This window comes from Camelus ferus, chromosome 6, assembly GCF_009834535.1.
Source record: "Camelus ferus isolate YT-003-E chromosome 6, BCGSAC_Cfer_1.0, whole genome shotgun sequence".
NCBI classification, from domain to species: domain Eukaryota; kingdom Metazoa; phylum Chordata; class Mammalia; order Artiodactyla; family Camelidae; genus Camelus; species Camelus ferus.
This window is the reverse complement of record NC_045701.1, coordinates 17,444,216-17,465,945: the sequence shown is the minus strand read 5'-3', so window position 1 is coordinate 17,465,945 and position 21,730 is coordinate 17,444,216.

Sequence of the window (21,730 nt, the reverse complement as noted above, 5' to 3'; positions counted from 1 at the left end):
TGTACATTGGTTTCACCACAATTTCATTGGCATTTGTATAGTTGATAGATATTCATTAAATACTAAGTTAAAATCACAGAGCTAAGTGCTCAGGATAATGCAGTCAATCACACAAAATAGTTTTATTTCTCATGGAATATTTATAACCTAGCAGAGTAGAGAGAGAGGACATATATGTTGTATATACACACTTTTATTTATACAGGCACATGTATATATATGTATATACATAGTTACATCTATATTCTATTAACTTGCTGGTTTAATGGGGAGATTACATCATTGCAATTTTAGCTGACATTTGATTTCAGTGAGCTTGAATAATCTTTTATAATTTTTGCCAATTATATTTCTTCTTAAAAAATTGGCTATCATATGTTGCTTAGTTTTGGCTTAGTGATTTTCTTATCAATTTGAATGATACATTTATATAACCATGCCATATTTACTGAAAGTGTTTCCCAGATTCATATACATATATATGAAACTTCTATCTATATGAACATGGAGAAGTTATTATATAATCAACCTGATCAAGATTGTCCTTTCTGATCTGTGTTCTTATTTCTGAACTTAGAAAGTCCAATCCAGGTCCCCTACCACTTTCCCCTACCGCTGTTAAGTCAGCTAACTAGTTAAGTAGGATGAAAACCTACCTCAGCGGTTTCCAAGAACAAAATCTGGTATTCCGAAAGACGAGAGGGGGAAAAGAATTTTAAGAAAGAGTAATCAACGGTGGCAAAAGAGGTTGAGAGGTTGAGAAATTCACTGCTGAGAACTGACCACTGGATTTGGCAAGATGTAAGTTGCCAGCGGTCTTCCCAGACTAGTTTTAGTGGTACGTTGGGATTGAAAGTCTGAAGAGGTAAGAGGAGGTAAGGACAAGTTGACAGTGAGTCAGAGCAAACTTCTTGGGGTACTTGGCTTTAATGGATGGCATTTCTAATAATCGAGTGAAGGATGGAGAAAGGCAACCTCTAGGGAATATTTTTTAGGATGGGAGATGTTGGCGTTTGAGAGAACCCAGTAGAAAACATCCCTTTCATATCTGCCCAAATTCTGAACTCTATGACAGATAAGAAACAGGCAGTCAAAGATCAGAATATTACTTTCATTACTGACAAAACTGTTGGGGTAGATGGATTAAGTCAATTACCCAAATGCAATTGATTATATTTTATACAGAATTAGGCAGACTTACCTGCCAAATTCCTGGCAGCCCCTAACAATTGCAGACCTTCCTGACTGGGGTCTGCCTTTGTAAAACATAACTTTAAGAAAAGGAATAAAATGTGGGCTTTCTTTAGGCAGGTGGAGCCCAAAGAGGAAAGAGAGAAGAAGGAACTGAGCTAAACTTCTCTACTCAACAATTGATCATTTCCTCCTTCCCTGGAGGATGAATGAGGAGTTCTTTCCTAACAAGAGATAACCCACCATGTCTGCCCACTGATAAACAGGGGAAAACTGAAGGTTCAGGAGAGAAGGGGAAGGCCAGAGTTCTTGAGTAGGTTACGGGAGATGAGATTCAGTGCACAAACATTTGATAAGAACTAGGGAAGTTTAACCCATTTACCAGGAGAGGAGACAGAAGGTAAGGGTACAGATATAGTTAGATTGACAAACTTGGTGTTGGAAGATGCATTTTTCTCTTTGGATTGTTCTTATTTCTCAGTGAGCTAGGAGGGGAGGTCATTAGTTATGAGCAAAACCAGAATAGGTTCAAAGAGACAGAAAGTGTAAAATAATCTTCTCAAAGAGTGGGAAAGGAAATTGACCAGAGAGATGAAGAAGATTGGCTGAGCAGTGCTGAGGGTCCACTTGAGTTTTGTGGTTGTAAATTTAGAGTGAGTCTTTGCAATGTGGTAATAGATTTTTCCTCCCCTGGTCACACTGCTAAGATGCAAGGAGAGAGAAGGCAGAGAGCTTTATTTAACTAGGGCTGTGGTTCTGCGAGGTGCCTCTTAGAGCAAGAGAAAGAAGAAAGGGTGTTTAGGCTGCATGCAAGGGAGTGATGAAGCATGAGACTCAGTCTAGTTAGAGAACAGAAATGATGAGAGAGGTATAAATGTAAAGGAAAAAGGGCAGGGCAATGAACTGAAGTTCCCAATGGGGTCAAAGAAATGCTGTGGTTAGAATAAATGGATAAATATGCTGGAAAGCTAGAAGTGATTGTCAAAGAACAGAATGTTTGACATTGAGATTTGAAGTCGTTAAAGGCAATGACAAGGTCTACAGTTTAACTCTCAGAGTAAGTGGCTGAGGTGCATTGGTTGAAGACAAGGCTCTGAGAGGATGAGCTGTTGAAGGGACCATCTCCAGAATTGCTGAAGTCACCAAAACAATGACAGGAATAGTGACAGAGACAGACAGTGAGCCAAGTGCTAAAAGCTTCAGTGAGTTGTATGAGTCAAAGATCAGGGAATGGTTGGAAGAAGGAAGAGTAGAAAGTAGTTTTAATGGCAACTGCTTCAGAACTTTTGGGTTTTAGGAGAAGACTGAAGAGAAAAGATCTGGGAAAATAATGACAAATAAGGAGGGCACCCACCATCATCTTTTGGGTCCATAGTATGGAGACAGTGGGAGAAAAAGCAGGTCCCATTTGAGAGGGCTTCAAGGAAAGCAGATTCCAGACTTTTAAAGATGTATCATAAGATAAAGAGATGACTGGTCTGAGGAGAGACTGGGGATGTGGAAGGTTATGCCAAAGAGAAAACATATGCAACAGAAAGCAGAGTGGAAGGATTTAGATCATTAGAGGATGCAGATCCTTGTATGTGGAGCTATTCCTGTGTGTTCTTTGATGACCTGGATTCTTGGATTTCTGGGAGAGATTGAGGTAAAAGTTCTGGTGGTTTACTAGGGGAAAGCAGGTCATTTATTCCATTTACAGCCTTTTTCTTGGTTATAATAGGAGAGAAGTAGACTGTCTAATGGTGAGAGTGGTGGTCTTACCAGAGGCTTATAAAAATATGGAAAGTTCCTTAAATCCAGCTAAGGGTATTATTATAGTGTACTGAGCTACACACTTTGCTCTGTTCCTTCCAGAAATTTATTTGATATTCTGGTCTGTGTATTCTATTGCATGTACTATAATATTATATTGCAAAATTTCCAAAAAATCCCTCTGGACTTTTGATGTTGATTAATTCTTGAGATTGATTTGGAGCTTAATAGAAAAATATCAGAACTCTCCTCTTCCTTCCACTCAAAAACAAATTCCCTCCTTTGAGTTTCCCATAATCCTTTACTTGAATCTCTCTTATAACAGTTTATCACACTTATTTTTGTGAATATCTTATATCTATGACTTGTACAACTTTTATTGCACTAACACCTTAAATTGTACCTTATAATCGTGGGTCTTAAATAAATATATGTGGAATGTATGAATAAAAAAGCAATGACCAAGCTGGGATTCAGAAAGTCTGCATTAGAGAAAAATTCTGCCTCTCACTATGTATGCAATCTTGAGCAAGCTGTGTAACCTCTCATATTTGCATCTGTAAGGTAGGAATAATAATGGTCCTGTCTACGCACAGGCCACTGAAGTTGTAAGAAGTGTAAGAACTAGACGCAGTGTTGGAAAATGCTTTGAAAACTGAAGCTATTTCAAAACTGACATTTAAAAAATATTATTAGTCATTACCAGACAATTTGGTAATTTGCAGGGAGCACTCCATTGTATGTCCAACAATTAGTTTTTGGCTCAGACACATCTGGAAGTAAAAAGTCTGGAGAGGACTCAGATGATAATTAGGCTCTCTCATTCTGCCATCTTTAGCACGGAAGTACTGCTGAAGGGAGCAGCCATGAACTGACTGTAGCTTTCAATTCCAAACTCAACAAAAATTCTCTCTGGCTTCATACAATACCTGAAATCTCAACGTTACCAATTTAGTCCCTGGAGTTAAACATTGTCTTCATTCTTTGAGTTCCATTTCAAAGAAAATAAAGGAATGGTATAGTACAGTGGCTTGGATTTGAATACAAGTTTTGTGATTTAGTGGCTCTATGACTTAAACAGTTTCCTAATTTGCGAAATAGGTATAACACTAGATCTTCCTCCTAAAGCTACTGTGAGGAAAAAGGATGATACTGTTCAAGATATATGTGAGCATTTTGAGATGGTACCTAGCCAATGCCAATCGCTCAATAAATGTCAGGCATTTTTAAATTCATCATAAAATCTCTAATAACGTACTAAGGATAATAGATGAAACAGACAAGAAGGATCTAATACAGAGAATCAGCAAATCCAAAAGACTGTTCTTGGAAAAAGATTAATAAAATAACCAAACCCTTGGGGAAGTTGATCAAGAAAAAATACAGCAAGAACACAAGAAACGAAAGAGGGATGTAACTGTAGATACAGCATAGATTAAAATTTAATAAGACAATGTTGTTAATACTTAATGCCAATATATTTGAAAACTTAGACAAAATAGATAAATTTCTAGAAAAAAATTATAAATTTCCAAGCTTGGGAAGAAGCGGAAAGTTAGAATATTCCTATAACCATTCAAGAGATTTAATCAGTAGTTTTAAACCTTCTCATAACAGGTCCAGATAATTTTATAAATGAGTTATACCAAAGTTTTAGGGAACAGATAATATCCATCTTATTCAGCCTAGAGAACAGAGAACGAGGTAATACTTGTCCAACTCATTTTGCAAGATGGGTACAACTTTGCTGTCAGAACCAGCATGAAGAATATAAGAAAATAAAATTGCAGGTTAATCTCACTAATAAACATAGATTCAATGCTCCTACCTAAACCAAAACTTAGAAAACAAAGTCCATCAAAGCAAAAACATATAATACACAAGAATATGTATTAAATGCATATTTATCCAAGAAATAAAAAACTGGAACATTATAAACCCATTGATAAATTTTTAAATTAACATATTTAAAGAAGAAAAATCATATAGTCATCTTAATAGATGCAGATAAGGCAGCTGATAAAATTCAACAACCTTAGTAAAATAGGAATTGAAGGAATTTTCCTTAAGTTGATAAAGTGTGTCTACCAGAAATACATAGCAAGCATTGTGGTAATGGTGAAAAATTAGAATCATTCCATCTAAAATCAGGAATAAAATGAGGATACCTACTATTACTACTTTGACTCAACAACATACTAGAGATCTAGCTGGAACTGTAAGGCAAGATCAAAGAAGATGCGAATATATGGAGGGGAAGCGTATTAGCCTGCTTGGGCTGCTCTAAAACATATTATAAACTGTCTTGCCGAAACAGCAGACCGAGGTTCTGGCCAGTTCAGTTTTTGCTGAGGTCTTGCTTCTGGGTTTGCAAATGGCCAGCTTCTTGCTGTGTCATCACATGGCAGGGAGGAGAGAAGGGGAGGTGGGGTGAGAGAGAGAGAGCGGGAGAGAGAAAGAGAGAGAGGAGCTCCTGGTCTCTTCTTACAAGGTTACTAATCCCATCATGAGGACCCCATCCTCATAACCTCATCTAAACTTACTTAACTCCCAAAGCCCCATCTTCAAATACCATCACATTGGGAGTTAGGGCTTCAACATATGAATTTGGGGGATGGGAGGAGTAGCGCAACAATTCAGTCCATAGCAAGAAGATATTAAAATATCTGCAAATGATTGATTTTATACATAGAAAACCCAAATGGATCTACAGAAATATATCGTTAATGACTGACTAGCAAAATGGCTGAAATGGGATTAATATATAAACAATCAGTCACATTTTTTTCCTCTAGAAACAAACTGGCAATGAATATTTTAGAAGTCCAATGCACTATCCATTGCGCTACAGAGCCACCTGAATATTTTAAAATATAAAATTTATAATAGCAAGTTAAAAAGCATAAAATAACTAAGAATAAGTCTTAGAATGTATGTGTAAGTATTCACTGAGAAAATTAGAAAACTTTACTAAACAACACTGAAGAAGAACTAAGTAAGTGGAGAGAAGACAAATGGATCGACTACACAGAATAGAGAGCCCAGTATATAAGAGAAATTTACCTACATGACAAAGTGGCACCAGAAGTTAATGGGAAAAGAATGTGTAACTTAGGAGATGGTGCTGGGAAAACTGACTTACTTCAGGAAAAAGTAAATGTGGACCTCTGAATAACACTACTTACAAGAGTGAACTCTATGGATGAATTAAAAATCTGTGAGAGTTACATTATAAAATTCTTACAAAGAATTTCAGGAAAATAATTTTGTGACTTAGTATATTGGTTTTCTACTGTTTCTATAAAAAAAATCAAAAAAATTTTAGTAGCTTAAACAATACAAATTTATTGTCAAAAGTTTCAAAAATAAGGTGCCTGTATGGCTCTGCTCCTTCTGGATGCCCTGAGGAGAATCCTTTTTCTTACCTTTTCCAGCTTCTAGAGGCCACCTGCATTCCTTGGCTTGTGGCCCCTTCTTCCACCATCAAAGCTAGCAGCACGGCATCTTCAAGTGTCCATCTCTCTTTGACCCCTGCTTCTGTCACTACATCTACTTCTTTAATTCCCATTCTCAGGCTCCTCTCTTTCCTTGTAAGGACCCTTGTGAGCACACTGGAACTACCTAGATAATCAAGGATAATCTTCCCGTCTCAAGATCCTGAACTTTATTACACCCGCAAAGTCTCTTTTTCTGTGTAAGGTTATATATTCATATGTTCTGGGGATTAGGATGTAGACATCCTTGTGATTAAGTCTTCCACACTTAGGAACAGGAAAGGACTTACGGGGAAATATTTCAAAAAGTCTAACCATAAGAAAAAATAATTACATCAAATAAAGAACTTCTGAAAGAAATTTAAGAAGACACAAATAAATGGAAAGATTTTCCATGTTCATGGATTGGAAGAGTTAATTTTGTTAAAATGTCTATATTACCCAAAGTGACCTACAGATTCAATAAAATCCCTATCAAAATTCCAATGACATTTTTTACAGAAATAGAATAAATAATCCTAAAATTTGTATAGAAGCACAAAAGACCCCAAATGGCTACAGCAATATTGAGAAAGAACAAAGCTGGAGGCATTACCCTTCCTGACTTCAAACTGCATCACAACGGTATAGTAAATCAAAACAGCATGATATACATATAAAAACAGATACTTAGATCAATGGAACAGAAGAAACCCACACACATATCTAGTCAATTAGTTTTTGACAAAGGAGCCAAGAATGTACAATGGGGAAAGAATAGTCTCTTTAATAAATGCTGTTGGGAAAACTGGATAGCCACATGCAAAATAATGAAACTGGACCACTATCTTACATTATACACAAAAATCAACTCCAAATGCATTAAAGACCTGAACTTAAGACCTGAAACCGTAAAACTCCTAAAAGAAAACATAGGAGGTAAGCGCCCGTGGAGGATTTTTTGGATTTGACACCAAAAGCAAAGGCAACAAAAGCAAAAATAAGCAAGTGGGACTACAAACTAAAAATGTCGTCTGCAGAGCAAAGGAGACCATCAACAAAATTCAAAGACACCTACGTAATGCTCAAAAATATTTTCAAATTCTGTATCTGATGAGTTGTCAGAAGTTCAGAAATATCAGAGGTAAAGCCAATAAATCCCCAAAGTAGTCATTAGTAACAGTTTATTGCATACACTCCAAAAAGACAGTTTGCAAACCGGGAGCGTTCAGACCAAAACAAGGTATGAAGCTCAGAGGTATATTGATATAAAGCAGTTTATATAGTGAGAAAATAATGACTGCTCTTTAAAGCGACTGGTCATAATATTTGAATTTTCTTAAATGATAGGGAATCAGTTAGTGGTTATGTCATATCAACCTTGGGAAACACTTTAAGTATTACTTCTGATTTCCAGAGACATAACCAAGAAATGACACAGGTCAAGTCAGTCTTGCAAAATGCGCTAAATTGATTTTGCTTGTATGACTGAACTGGTTTTGTCTGCTCAAGGAAATTTCAAGGCTGGTCTCCATTTGTTTTTTATTTTTAAGGATTCACATCTAAAATACAAAATGAATTCATACAACTCAATATCAAAAAAATTCAATTAAATAGTGGGCAGAGGAACGAAATAGACATTTTTCTAAAGAAGACATACAAATGGGCCAGAGGTACAAAGTATCATGTCACTCCTGTTAGAATAGTTATTATCAAAAAGACAAGAGATAACAAGTATTGGTGAGGATATGGAGGAAAAGAAACTCTGCGCACTGTTGGTGAGAATGTAAATTGGTGCAGCCACTATGGAAAAAAGTATAGAGGTTCCTTAAAAAAATCAAAACTAGAACTGCCATATGATCCAACGATTCTACTCCTGAATATATATTCAAAAGAAGGTATCTCAAAGAGATATTTCTACCCCCATGTTCACTGTTGCCTTTTTCACAATAGCCAAAAGATGGAAACAAAGTGTCAGTGATGGTTGAATGGATAAAGAAAATGTAATATTCTTTAATGTAATATTATTCAGTTATAAAAAAAAGAAGAAAAAAATCCTTCCATTTCCAACAACATGGATGGAGCTTGAGGGCATTATGCTGAGTGAAATAAGTCAGACAGAGAAAGACAATACCATATGCTTTCCCTTATATGTGGAATCTAAGAAAACTGAACTCCCAGAAACAGAGAATAGATTGATCGTTGGCAGAGGGGAGAGATCCGGGCTGGGGGAAATGGGTGAAGGTGGTCAAAAGGTACAAACTTCCATTATAAGATAAATAGGTCCTGGTAATATAATGTACCGTACAGTGCCTGTAGTTGGCAACACTATATTGCATTTTTGAAAGTTGCTAGGAGAGCAGATCTTAAAAGTTCTCATCATTAGAAAAAAAATTGTAACTATGTGTGGTTATGAATGTTAACTAAACTTGTGATCATTTCACAGTATATACATAAAATAAATCATTATGTTGCACATCTTAAATAGAATGTTTTATGTCAATTATATTTCAATAAAACTGGAAAATAAAAACTAATAAATAATTTTTAAAATAAAGAACTTCTGTTTAGCAAAAGACACTGTGGAGAAAGTTAATATACAAACAATATAAAAGAAGGTAGCTGCAGTGTCTAAACAGACAAGGGATTAATACCTAGATTATATAAGAATGTCTTACAAATCAACAAAGGAAGAAACAACAATCCTAATGGGAAAATGTTCGTCACATCACACCACAGGAAAGTAACAGAAAAGGAAACTCAAAAGACAGAAAAGCATGTCAAGAGACTCTCAAAGTCATCAGGAAAATGATATTAAATTAAGTTATATTCTCTTTTACCTGTAAGATTGGAACTTTAGATAATGCAACAGGAAGGCGAGGACTGGGAACTACACACGGCAGCCATTCTGGAAAGAAATCTGTCAAAACATAGTCATGTTAAGAAATGTTAGCTATTATACACAAAAATAATTAAAAAAACAAATTTCTTCTGTGTAGCACAGGGAACTATTTTCAATATCTTGTAATAACCTTTAATGAAAAAGAATATGGAAACAAATATATGAATGTATATGCATGACTGGGACATTTTGCTGTACACCAGAAATTGACACACTGTAACCGACTGTACTTCAATTATAATTTCAAAAATGGAATAAAAAAAAAGTATGCATCCTCTATGACACTGCACTTCTCTAAGTGAACAGACCCCAAAGAAATTTACCTACACACACCCCTACCAGATTGTTCACGAAACTATGTAATGTATTGTATGTAATGAACTGAAGTTAATCTGGGTACTCATAAATGTACATGAAAAACAGGACTGAGAAGAAAAGAGTAATAAATATTATACAACAACACTTACAGAAATTAAAAGCTGTGCAAAAACATATGTTACAAAACCACAGACCAAAAGATTCACATCAAACTGATTAGAATGTTTGCCTGTGATGAGGAGAATGAGGGAGGGAGGGAAAAAGGGGAGGGGAGAAGGCAGGCAGGTAGCATGTTCAAGGATCCAAACACTCAAATATTGTAAATACATCTATTCTCTCCAGATTGATTTACAGATTCGATAAAATTCTAATACAAATTCCTACAGGGTTCTAAGTGAACCTGGACAAGTTGATTCTAAAATTTATGTAGAAGAACAAAAGGTTAAGAATGGCTACTATATGCCTAGGGAAGAATAACAAGGCAAGGAGACTACAAAAATCAAGACTTATTGCAAAGCTTTAATAGCTAAGAACATGATCTTGGCACATGTAGCAGACAGACCATGGAATATAATATAAAGCCCCACACATATGGAAACCTGATATATAATGGGGGGTGGGATGGTATACAGACTATGCAACAAATAATTAAGTGGTGAGGCACTTGGTTATCCATTTGAAAAAAGAAAATGGATTCTTTCCCATGCCACATATAAAAACCAACTACATGTGTCAAAAACTTAAGTTTGGAGGTATTTTCTTTAGGAGACAAAATAGAGTATCTTTATAATCTTGACATCAGGCATGATTCCATAAACAAGATGAAAAAGGTAACTATAACAAAAAATATTGGTAATTTTGACTGCATTAAAATTTAAAACTTCTGTTTATCCAAAAGGCTTCATAAAGAAAGTAAAAGGGCATTTATCACATGTAAAAACAACAAAGTGTTAGCATCTGGAATATAATTAAAAAAAAAAGAATTATGTATCAATAAGTAAAAAGCAAACCAAAAAAAGAAAAAGAAAAAACCCAGAATAAAAGTAGTCAAAAGACATGAATTCAAAACAAGAAGTATGAATAGCCGATAAACATATGAAAAAGTCTTCAGGCTCATTAGCATTCCGAGAAGCATAAATTAAAATCCTAACGATGTACTATTTCATACACATCAGATTGGCACACATTCTGAAGTCTGATGACACTGAATGTTGGCAAGGATGTAGGATCTCTCGTATCTGGCTGTTGGGAATGCACATTTGTATGACGCCAAAGCGATCTGGCATTAGGCAGTGAGACTGATGGGGAACCTCCCCATGACCCTGCTCTTTACCACATGTTTTGTGCCCTGGAGAAACTTCCACATGTGTATACCAGGAGTCAGTCACCATGCCCACCGAGAGCACCAACAGGCAATACAGTGGGATGCAGTCACGACATAAAATTCCCCACCGTGGCAAGAATGAGTGAACCACATTCATTCATTCACACTGCATTCAACTACATTCGTAATATATACTACATAGATTAGCAGGGATGAATCTCAGAGTCAGATTGCGTGGAAAAAGCAAGTCGTAGACAACCATATTACATATTCTATTCATGTAAATTCTGAAAACATACAAATGTAACAATGCTTGTTTAATGTGACAAAGTATAACAAAATGAAAGAGAATCATGAACATTAGAAAAAAGGGAGAAGAATTCAACGGGGGACATGTCAATAGAATACCTTTTACATATTTTTAAAAATTTTATTTCTTAAGCTGCTTGCTGTGTAGATGGGTGTTTATTTTTCTTTTGGTATATATTATATATGTATATAGACACACAGGATGTATATAGAAATATCTGTTATGTTCATTCATGTATTTATATTCATTCTTTTGTATATATGTAATATTTCATAGTAAAACTACAAAGAAAGAAAGAAGAAAGTGAAGCTTACAGTTAGCATATAAAAGGTTCCCAACCTAAGCGATGACAGTTGATGCTCAGGCTTTGTTTCTTCCCCAAGCTTAGAATTCACTGTACCCTGTGGCTTTACGCAAAAATAATTCCATAAGAGGGGAGGGTATCGTTCAGTGGTAGAGTGCGTGCTTAGCATGCACGAGGTTCTGGGTTCAATCCCCAGTACTGCCATTGATAAATAAATAAATAAATTAATTAATTAATTCCATAAAGCTGGTGGTTGGGAACACACATACTTACACAGGGCTACAAAGACAGACAAACAGACACACACACACACAGATTCCAGCCACAATTGTCACCCATGTTTGCCCTTCTCTAGCTCCAGTGCCGAGACTGGCAAATTAGCAGCCCTCCCTCCATCATGGATGGAGGGACATCACAGGGAACAAAACCAGCTAAAATGCTGAACCATCTAGCTTTCCTTCTAGACCTGAGGGAGGAGAGGGCTCAGGCACTGGGAAGGAAACCTGGCAGAGCCTACAGGCTTTTCATGCAGGAGGGAGCTGTGCAAAGAGCGCTGGGGTATGCTGGCCTGTGGGGTGGGGAGGGTGCTAGTGGAGCTGACCTTCTGACAGCAGTCCCAGGAGGATCAAATGCACTCACCACCTTGAGATTCTTTCTTCCCTTTGACGGTGCTAAAAATGGACTCAGCTGCAAACACTATGTGACTACGTATGGTCATTTGGGTAAAGCTTACCAAGTGCAACATTTAGCCAGAAACGCAGTATGGTCTGGGATCAAAAAATTGTTTTTAAGATGATGTTCGTTCTCAAACTTCCTCAGGAGCTTCCTGGGTATAAACAAGCCATGCATGTGGAGGGCAGGGTGAGAGTTAAAGAGGCAGATTACTCCAGAAGTAAGGGAACTTACTTTAAAAGCTTGTCTTGGGTGGCCGCAAGATGAGTAGATCTCCACACCTGCCTGCCAGAATCTTAAAAGTTTATACAGAGTCCTTAACGGGGTTCAGGCATGTACAAGGCCCAGAGAGTCTCATCACATTATTAACTCAAGGCTGTATCTTTGGGAAGTTTCTGGTAGTGGTGAAGGCAAGTAAACACACCTTCCAAAAATAGGGGGAGGGGTGAGGAGCCTTCAAATGCCCGGGTCTAGCTTTCGGGTCAAACCAGTGGGCAGTCACGTCTTCTTGCTGACCTCCTCTAACAAATGAAATGGTGTAGCCTTCTGGCAAGCCAGCGCAACCACAGAAGACTATCCAACCCTTTTAAAACTTTGCTTTCTCCCAAAATACCTCTCTAAACCCTCACTGTAGCTAAGCAGTCCTTTCCAGTAGCTTGCCAGGCTGGAGGTAAAAACCATCACTCCCGCAGCTGTAGGCAGTCCCAGGGGACTACGTCTGACTAACAGAACCGGGTCAGGCCTGAAGCAGAGTCCAGTGACAGCCTGGGGAACTGGGTAGATTTCTGGAGTGATTACAGCTTGTGAAGGCACCATGTTCTTACTGTAACTTTTTTTTCATGTGAGTTGAGACCACATGGCAATAGAACAAGTTACATTTAGGCCTTTTACTGAAACAATTTTGACATGACTTTTCTGCCTTTGGCTCACTGTTAAGTCTACCTCTGCTAACATATACACTTAACTTCAGATGTTTTGAGTTATAGGAGCTGTAAAACTCAGGAGTCCCGCCCACCAGCTGTAATAAATTTGTATTAATTCTAGGAACTAGGAAGCTTTTAAGGAAAGAAGAGCACTTTGGTTTTCTCCTAGCCATTCATGTGTATTACCAGATGTAATAAAATCATACCGCATTGTGCTTTATTTTGTCACAATGAATGCTGACCTTGAGGGACATGGCATGACATGCCTAAGAAATGGAATTAGCTTGAATAGAGTCTGTATTTAATGCAAACCTGGTAAATGGTTAGAATGGCCTCTATTAGAATGGATCTCAAACTGGCTTGATGTCCTGCTCTGTTCAGGCTGCTGTTAAAAAAAAAAACCACAAACTGGGTAGCCTATGAACAACATCATCTTATTTCTCACAGTTCTGAAGGCTCAAAGTCCAAGATCAGGGTGCCAGCACGGTTGGGTGAGAGCCCTCCTCTGGGCTGCAGACTTCTCCTTTGCTGTATCCTCACATGGTGGAAGAGGGGTAAGCTGAGCTCCCCAGAGCCTCTTATCAGAACGCTAACCCCATTCATGAGGATGCCACCTTCGCAACCTGACCACCTCCCCAGGGGCACCACCTCCTAATACCATCACCTTGGACATCAGGTTTTCAACATATGAACTTTGGCGGGACAGTCATTCAGACCACGGCGCTTGGATTACTCCCCCAACTTCTTAGTTGCTTCCCGGGATACATGGTACCAATTAGGGAATATTTCAAAAGAAAGGAAATGGAGAAAGAAAAAATGGAATATAAGAAGGAAGGAAAGAGAAAGAAGAGAAGGAAGAAAGAACAAGATAGAAGGCAAAGATGAAATGAAGAAAGGAAAGTCTGAAAGAGGGGGAAAAGTAGATGAGAGAAGCAAGAGAGGAAAGAGGGGGCAAAACACCCATGTAACACCCTGAACCGAGCAAGTTCCTGAACGGCTCAAGGAGGCTCCCAATGGCACCGCCTCCTCCCTTTGGTAGAAGCACCAAATCAAGGGTTTCACTGCAAATTATGTTTCCTTCTTTTCCCCTAAGAGAAAGCACTCTATTAGATTAACTAGCAATTCGAGCTTGGGGCCTGCCTGTATGAGTCTAATTAAGAACTAGTTCCCAACAAGTAAGGAGAAGGGTGCCCTGTATCCCAAGCCCATCTGCTCCTGCTTGGCTGTTGACCTGTTCCGCAACGCTCAGAATGGCACCAACTGGACAGCTCACAACCAAGGTTTGCAGAAAGAGAATTTAATCTGGAAGGTACATGGTATTTTTTGCCCACTGAGTTTTGTTTCTTTAACTTAAACACACATAGGTACACATGCGTACATGCACACGCGCGCGCGCACACACACACACACACACACACGCGCGCGCGCACAGTGCTTGGATTTAAGGTTTTTCAAATAATTAAGCAGAGGCATGTTACACATTAACGAGTCTTTCTGGAGCCCAATAACACACCGGGGTTTTCAGGCCACCGGTGATGTCTGTCTGTCTGTCAGCTCGATGATTTCTGTAACAGGGCCAGCCCCCCATGTAATCGCTGGCTGGTTGGCTCTGGTGCCTCATCTTTTCTTCGGTCAGCAGCCCTGAATGACAATGTCACTCTTTCTTACAGTTCCGAGGACACTCAGGGAGCCTGTTATTTATTTGCTGAACAAAAAGAAGAGCTCATTTCAAAAGCACACAGTGAAGGGGAGCTGGGCCATAGCGGCTAAATCCTACCTCTGTGTTTGATGAGCTTTATTGAGGATTTGCATGTTCAGTAAGGAGAACTGACAGACACTCAGTCTGCTCCATGTCATTATTTCACATCCTATTGCTGCCTCTCTTTGGTCCAGTTTGAAGCCCCGGAATATTCTTCTTCACTTTTAAAGTTTTGTCATTCCCACAAGGATACAACCTTAGCACTAGGTCACCAGAAGGAAATGGGGAGAGACAGATGATGTCCTTTGCAAATGGCATTGGAAAGAAGGAAAAAAAATCAGAGTTCCATAGCTAGTAGTCCAACGCTGGCTTGATATTCTGTTATTTACTATCAGATCGTTGGAACATTAGTAGAGTGCTGTTCAAAGGAGATGACAAAGGGCGGCACTTCGAGTATAGCACCGCGTCTCTCACACGTCACAGTAACGTCTTTACGCACTGCCTCCCTTAGTCTTCGCCACAAACCCGACAGGAAAACATCACAATCCCCATTTTACAGATGAACAGCCTGAAGCTTCACGAAGTGAAGTGCCAGGGTCACTGGCTAGTAAGTGGAAGAGCGGGGATTCAGACTGTGTGTGACGGACTTCTCCGTCTAACCCGTGTCCTGGATTCGACTGTCTGGGTTCAGGTCCTGCTCAGCTATGCTGTATGTATGTACTACTGAAGTATGACTATGAGCTTGTCACTAAACCTCTCTGTACTCACTTCCTTACCATAAAATACAGATAATAACAGGAGCTACCAACATCGAGTTGTGAGAATTAATGACACAAATGCTTGGAGTGAAATGATACGAATGCTTAGAACATTGCACTTCAACCACGTGCATGATAAGCTTCCATGAGTGTAGCTATTATTTAAAATGTTTTGGGGGGGAGGATATAGCTCAATGGTAGTGCGTGTGCTTAGTATGTACTGACTAAATAAAGTAATTACCTCCCCCCAAATTAATTAATTAAAAGTAAAAACTAGGTAAAATAAAATGTAATTAAGAGATGTAATCACTGTTCATTGTATGACACTTGTTCCTTCACCTTGGTCTAATCTATTGCACTTGTGCCTTTTACTGAAAGCTTACTCAAATCTGTTTTGGAAGCCAAATGGGGAGAAGTAACAAATGCTTGGATTAATTTCACATTTTGCCCCAGTGAAGGACCTGCTGCAGAACTGCTTCCCCTGTCCCCTTCCAGGAGACTGGGGCAAGAACTGTCCATCGGCACGAGGACACTCGCTGGTGACACTGAAACGGTGCCCACACTGCATTCCATCACCAGGGGGACAAGCCACAGATGAGTGAAATAAAAGGTCACCAGGAAACTATCTGGGAATGGTTCTCCTTTCACATACGGATGCAGCCTGACCGGAAGCGGGGTGATCTTTTCTATTTGGTTCCTTTTCAAGGTCTTGAGAGAGGAGCTCTAAAAAACATCTCAGGCCATCTGGCCTGTTTTCTCATATTTGTGACTCCTAAGAGTCAATGTGGTCAGAGGAGAGATGTGGAAGTTTCCAAGTATCCTCCTTAAAAGACAGCAGGGACTTGCCCTGCCCACCTTTCGTCTAAGTCCCTCCTTCATCCCCTGGCTGTGCTCTGAGGGAGAGGCAGAGGCCATACCTTAGGGTCGACTAGAAGCAGCCCCCCAAAACCAAGGCCAGAACTCAAGCCGAGATTCTCTTGACTCTAAGTCCAATGTTCTGTCCACCGGGCCATGTTATCAAGGCTTTGGGCACAAGCGTTTACTCACTAAAAGGCAAAGAGCAGAATGAAGCATGAGCAAGGTCAGTATTGACTGTGAACTTCAGAGTGAAAGGCTCCCCTATTTAGTCAAATGTAACCATGGGCAAGTAAATAAGCCTTGCTCAGCCTCAGTTTCTGCGCCTATAAAGTGAATAATGACATTGCAAAGATTTAATGAAATAATCAATGTAAAGTGCCTAGCATAGAGCCTGACACAAAAACTGTACCCACCCTCCAACCTCATTTTCTTCCCTTCCTCCTTTTCCTCCTCCTCTTCTTCCTCCTAGAGTAAGTACCAGAAGAAAAGAACTATTTTAAAGACAAAAGTTAATCTGAGCTAGGTCTTAAGATATTTCAGTTTTTTGAGATAATCTGTTCCTATCCCTAGAAATTCTGGGGCTGAAACTGGGTATCTGCATTCTTAAAAGTATCTTCATTGATTCTTTTTCAGGTGAACCGTGGACCACATTTTGAAAAATATCTGCTTAGGATATAACATTGCAGAAATCGGTGGAAGGAGGGAAGGACAAAGAAAGAGGGAAAAATGTAAGCTATGAAGGTAAGTATTGGGAAACCCTTAACACTGAACTACAAAATTTGAACACAATAGTTAATGAAGCCTATTTCATGTTTTAAACAGAGGTTTTAATCGAACTTTTGATTTAGGAAGAGTAATTTGGTGGTTGTATGTTGGAAGATTTGAAGGAAGATAATTGAATTAGGTGCCTCGTGTGTGTAGCTAGGTAACACAAAGAACTAATAAAAATTAGAAAGATTTAAAAAATGCTGTGTGGGAGGCGAATGATAATGAGCTTGGACTTGAATGTGTTTTATTGAACATGCCATGGGGAACACGTATCAGCCAGTGAAAAGACAGATCTACATTTGTTAAAGGAGGAGTCAGTAAAATCTATGTCATTCCCCAAAGTTCGAGAACTTTTTTTCTTTTATAAATATTAACAGTAACAGCATCAACAACAATAATTAATTGGGGCAAAGAGTGGCTATGGTTATTCCTACTTGGCACATTCGGCTGGTTTGAAGTGTCATCACTATCAGTTAGCAAGTCACTGAGCTGCCTTCCAGCAGCTGAAGAGCGGAGCAGAGTGGGCTGTGAGTAACCCGATGCCACCAGCAGCACCAACCCACAGAGCGCATACATTTGCCTGGAGCTGAGGCCGCATGCCCAAGCCTGTAACTCAATAATCTTGTCCAAGTAATAGGCTGCAGGTGGTCCCCACAGCTGGGTGACAGCTGAGCCTGTCCACTGTTTCTGAGGCTGTCTTAACAAGTTGCTTGAAGTTGGATGCGTTGATCTCTCTACTCCAGCGGTTCTCACCCTGGAGTGATTCTGCCCGTCAGGGAGTGTTTGGCAATATCTGAAGACATTTTTTTTTACTGCTATGACTTGGGGAGGTGTCGCTACTGGCACCTAGAGGGTAGTGGCTGGGGATGCTGCTGACCACCCTACCATGCTCAGGACACAACAAATAGTTACTCAGCCCAAAATGTCAATAGAGCCAAATTGGAGAAATCAATGCTCTATTAAAACACAGACCTGGGTTCTTCCTCTAGTAATTTATTTTGTTTGGCAGAGCACAATGGCTGCGTGATGATCAGAACCAAAATGAAGACTTATCCTAGCCCTGAACTTGGAAATATATTAATGGGTCCTGAACTTGGCAATGGAAACAAGGGTTTAATCTCATCTGTGTGTGTGTGTGTGTGTGTGTGTGTGTGTGTCTATGTGTCTGTGTGTGTGTCTGTGTGTGTGTTAGAGACAGACAGACAGACAGGGAGAAAAAGAAAAGGAAGAAGAAGAGAGAAGAGGAGTCATTGTGAAAAATAATCTGCAAGCAGAGACAGCAACCCAAATCTGAACAAAGAAAATCATTTGATGCAAAGCCCCGACAACACATGCATAGCAATGCCAGGATAGTGAATGGGTGGGATGAATCTAACCCAGTAACCTCCAACAGAATGCCCACAAACTCTGTGCAAAAGGAAGAATCTCTCCTCCTCCCCAACAATGAAAAACAAAAAAACCAAGTTATGCAAACTTAGGCATTCAAAAAATTTATCCTGTAATTTTTGACAGATTGGCAGTGATCACAGGAATGGCATAAGAATATTGAAAAGGCAGGCAAGAAACGGCATTCCCACAACAGTCAGTGTTGGCAGCACTTCGCCTCCAAGAAGGGCATTGGGAGTCTCCTATTGAGTCCTACAGTATCTGCCCAGTGGGTGGTCCTGGAGCAGGGAAGTAGGGAGGGCTCAATAGGACGCAAAATGGTAACAGCAGCACAGCTCCTGTTCTAGCCTAGCTCCCAGGAAGTCTGTACATACGAAAGGTCTCCAACTATGGTTTGGAAAGAGCAGAAAGATAAGCAAGTCTGGGGGCAACGTGACTGGGTGATACGGAGGGAAAAACTGTCCTTCCCCACTTTGTGTTGCTCCCTGCCTGCAATCTTATCCCTTCAGTCAGTGTCAAGAAAATGACCCTGGTGACCTTTAAAAAAGGGGAGGGAGGCGGTTATAGCTCAGTGGTAGAATGCATGCCTAGCATGCACAAGGTCCTGGGTTCAATCAAATAAAAAATTATAACAATTAATAAACAAGTAAATAAACCTAATTACCTCCCCCAAAACAAAGATAAAAGATAAGAAGGGGGAGTCTACATACGCAATCAGCTCTGGAATCTGTCACCTTAGGACTGATGATCAGAAGTGAGGAAAATTTTCTTAGGAAATTCAAATGCAAGTGGCCAGTGAACTTTCCTTTTCAAAAGAAATACTGACTTCTCCTAGGACATTTCCTGTTCCTCTCACTGCTGTGATCGGGGGTCCCGTCCAGTCCCGCTGCCTCAGCATCACTAATAGTTTCCTATGGCTGCCCTAACACATTGCTACAAATCTGAGGTTTTAAGGAACACAAGCTTTTCATCTTGCAGTTCCAGAGGTCAGAAGTCCAGCACATACCTCACTGGGCTAAAATCAAGATGTCAACAGAACTGTATTCCTTCTAGAGGATCCAAGGGAGAATCTGTGTCTTTGCCTTCTCAGGTTCTAGAGCTCACCTGTATTCTTTGGCTCAGGCCCCCTTCCATCATCCAAGCCTGCAGTGGCCAACTGAGTCTCATAAGGCATCGCCCTGACATTGGCTCTTCTTCCATCTTTTAGGAACTGCTGTGTTTACATTGAGCCCATATAGATAACCCAAGATAATATGCCTGTTTTGAGGTCATCTGATCAGCAACCTAAATTCCATTTGCGGACCTTACTCTCCCCCTTGCCATGCAACGTGACATACATTATGTAGGTGCTGGGGATTAAGATGTAGGCATCCTCGGAGGGGCCATTTTCCTACTGACCACAGCTTCCTGGTTTGCTCACCCTTAGCAGTTTGGGGTTAGCAGCTCACTGAGGGCACGTGCAGTGCCAATAAGTGTCTACAAATAAATGTGTGCGAAGGGAATGAACGAATGAGTAGGCGAGGAAGTGAAGTGTTAATATTCCGCTTCCTGACTTGACTACAAATGCTAAAAACAAATGTAATTACTGGAGCCTCTCCCCGCTCACCCACACAGCTGATAAAAACCCTGCAGGGACCAGGCACTCCATCCGTGGACAGCGGAGCCCTGCTTCCAAATCCACTTCTGACTTCGGAGACTCTGCCTCTTGGCCTTCTCAGGATTTAGCAGTTGGAGAGCAGAATGAGCAGGATTTCTTCCCCATCTTCCCCAAGTCATCAAGACACTCAGTTATGCACACCTTGTCTTCTCACAGCTCTACCCTTTATCCGTTTGTGTTGTTTTAATCACCTCAATTCAGGATGTTTCTTTTAAAAACAAATCCCATGAATTTTTTCCAACAAATTAACCTCTTTCCCATTCACTCTGGGTTTGGGCTTAGGAGCAGTGACTTTGAATGAGGTCAGTCAGTCACTGTGGAGTTTTTATTTACTGGACCCCTCTGGAAAGTACTGAGCCAGTCTGGACTCAGATTTATTTTCCTATTAGGTTGTGTGAAATTTTGACGGCTGCAAAAATAATTATGATGCTAAAATAGAACATAAATACATGTGTAGAGCAAAAATATTTCATCCTTCCTCAATTAAAAGAAATGATTTGCCCTTTTATACTGGAGGCTATTAAAGGCACATTTAACTCTGTGTTCTGCAGGGGAGGATTTAACAGATGGAGGTTTTGCAGGCAGCAGCCCTCCTGTGCCGGGTTCCCTCCACCAGCCACAGTGTCCAAAAACTGCCTCGTTGAGATTACTGGTTTACGGATGTTAATATTTAATATTAGCCTAATCAAAATACACTCCTCAAATATGGTACTTATTTGCCTAATTCCATCACTCAACCCCTTTCCTCTGACATATTTGCTCTAAAACAGAGGAAATTAGGTAAACATCTGGCTACCAGCTGTGACAGTCATTTACCATAATACGTTTTGCACCCCCATTCATTAAAGAATAGCATTTGGCCCAGAGTTACCCAACAATCAGTGACAAAGTTAATTGGAAGCTACGTCTTCTCACAAGCCCCTTCCTCAGTCTCCCGCAAATACGTTTATCAGCGTCAAGCTCGTCCCGGCAGGGACGCTGACTGTGGGCAGTAAAAGCTACCACTGATCGAGCACGAGTCCCTTCTGGAGATCAAGTCCTCCGTGATACACTGAGTACATTTTCACTTTATTCCCGACAATCATAGCAGGTATGCAGTATCACCCCCATTTTACAGACAAGGAGACTACAGCTTAGAGATAGACATTGGGTGATTTGCTCAAAGCCACACCACTAAAAAGTGGCAGAGCTAGAAACTTAATTTTTTTAGAGCTAAATAACTCCCAAAGCCCAGATTCTTAACCTTTTATCTAATTCTTAAAGATATATTTACTATTCTAAAATGAAAAAAGGAAGCGCGTAAAGATTGTAATAGGATTGTTTAATAATGATACGAGAAAATGTATTGATGGGATAAAATTTTTAAACATTATTTTTAAATATCCCTTGGATAATTCCTTGTTTTGTATTATCGATAGTCTTCTTGCTGTTAGAA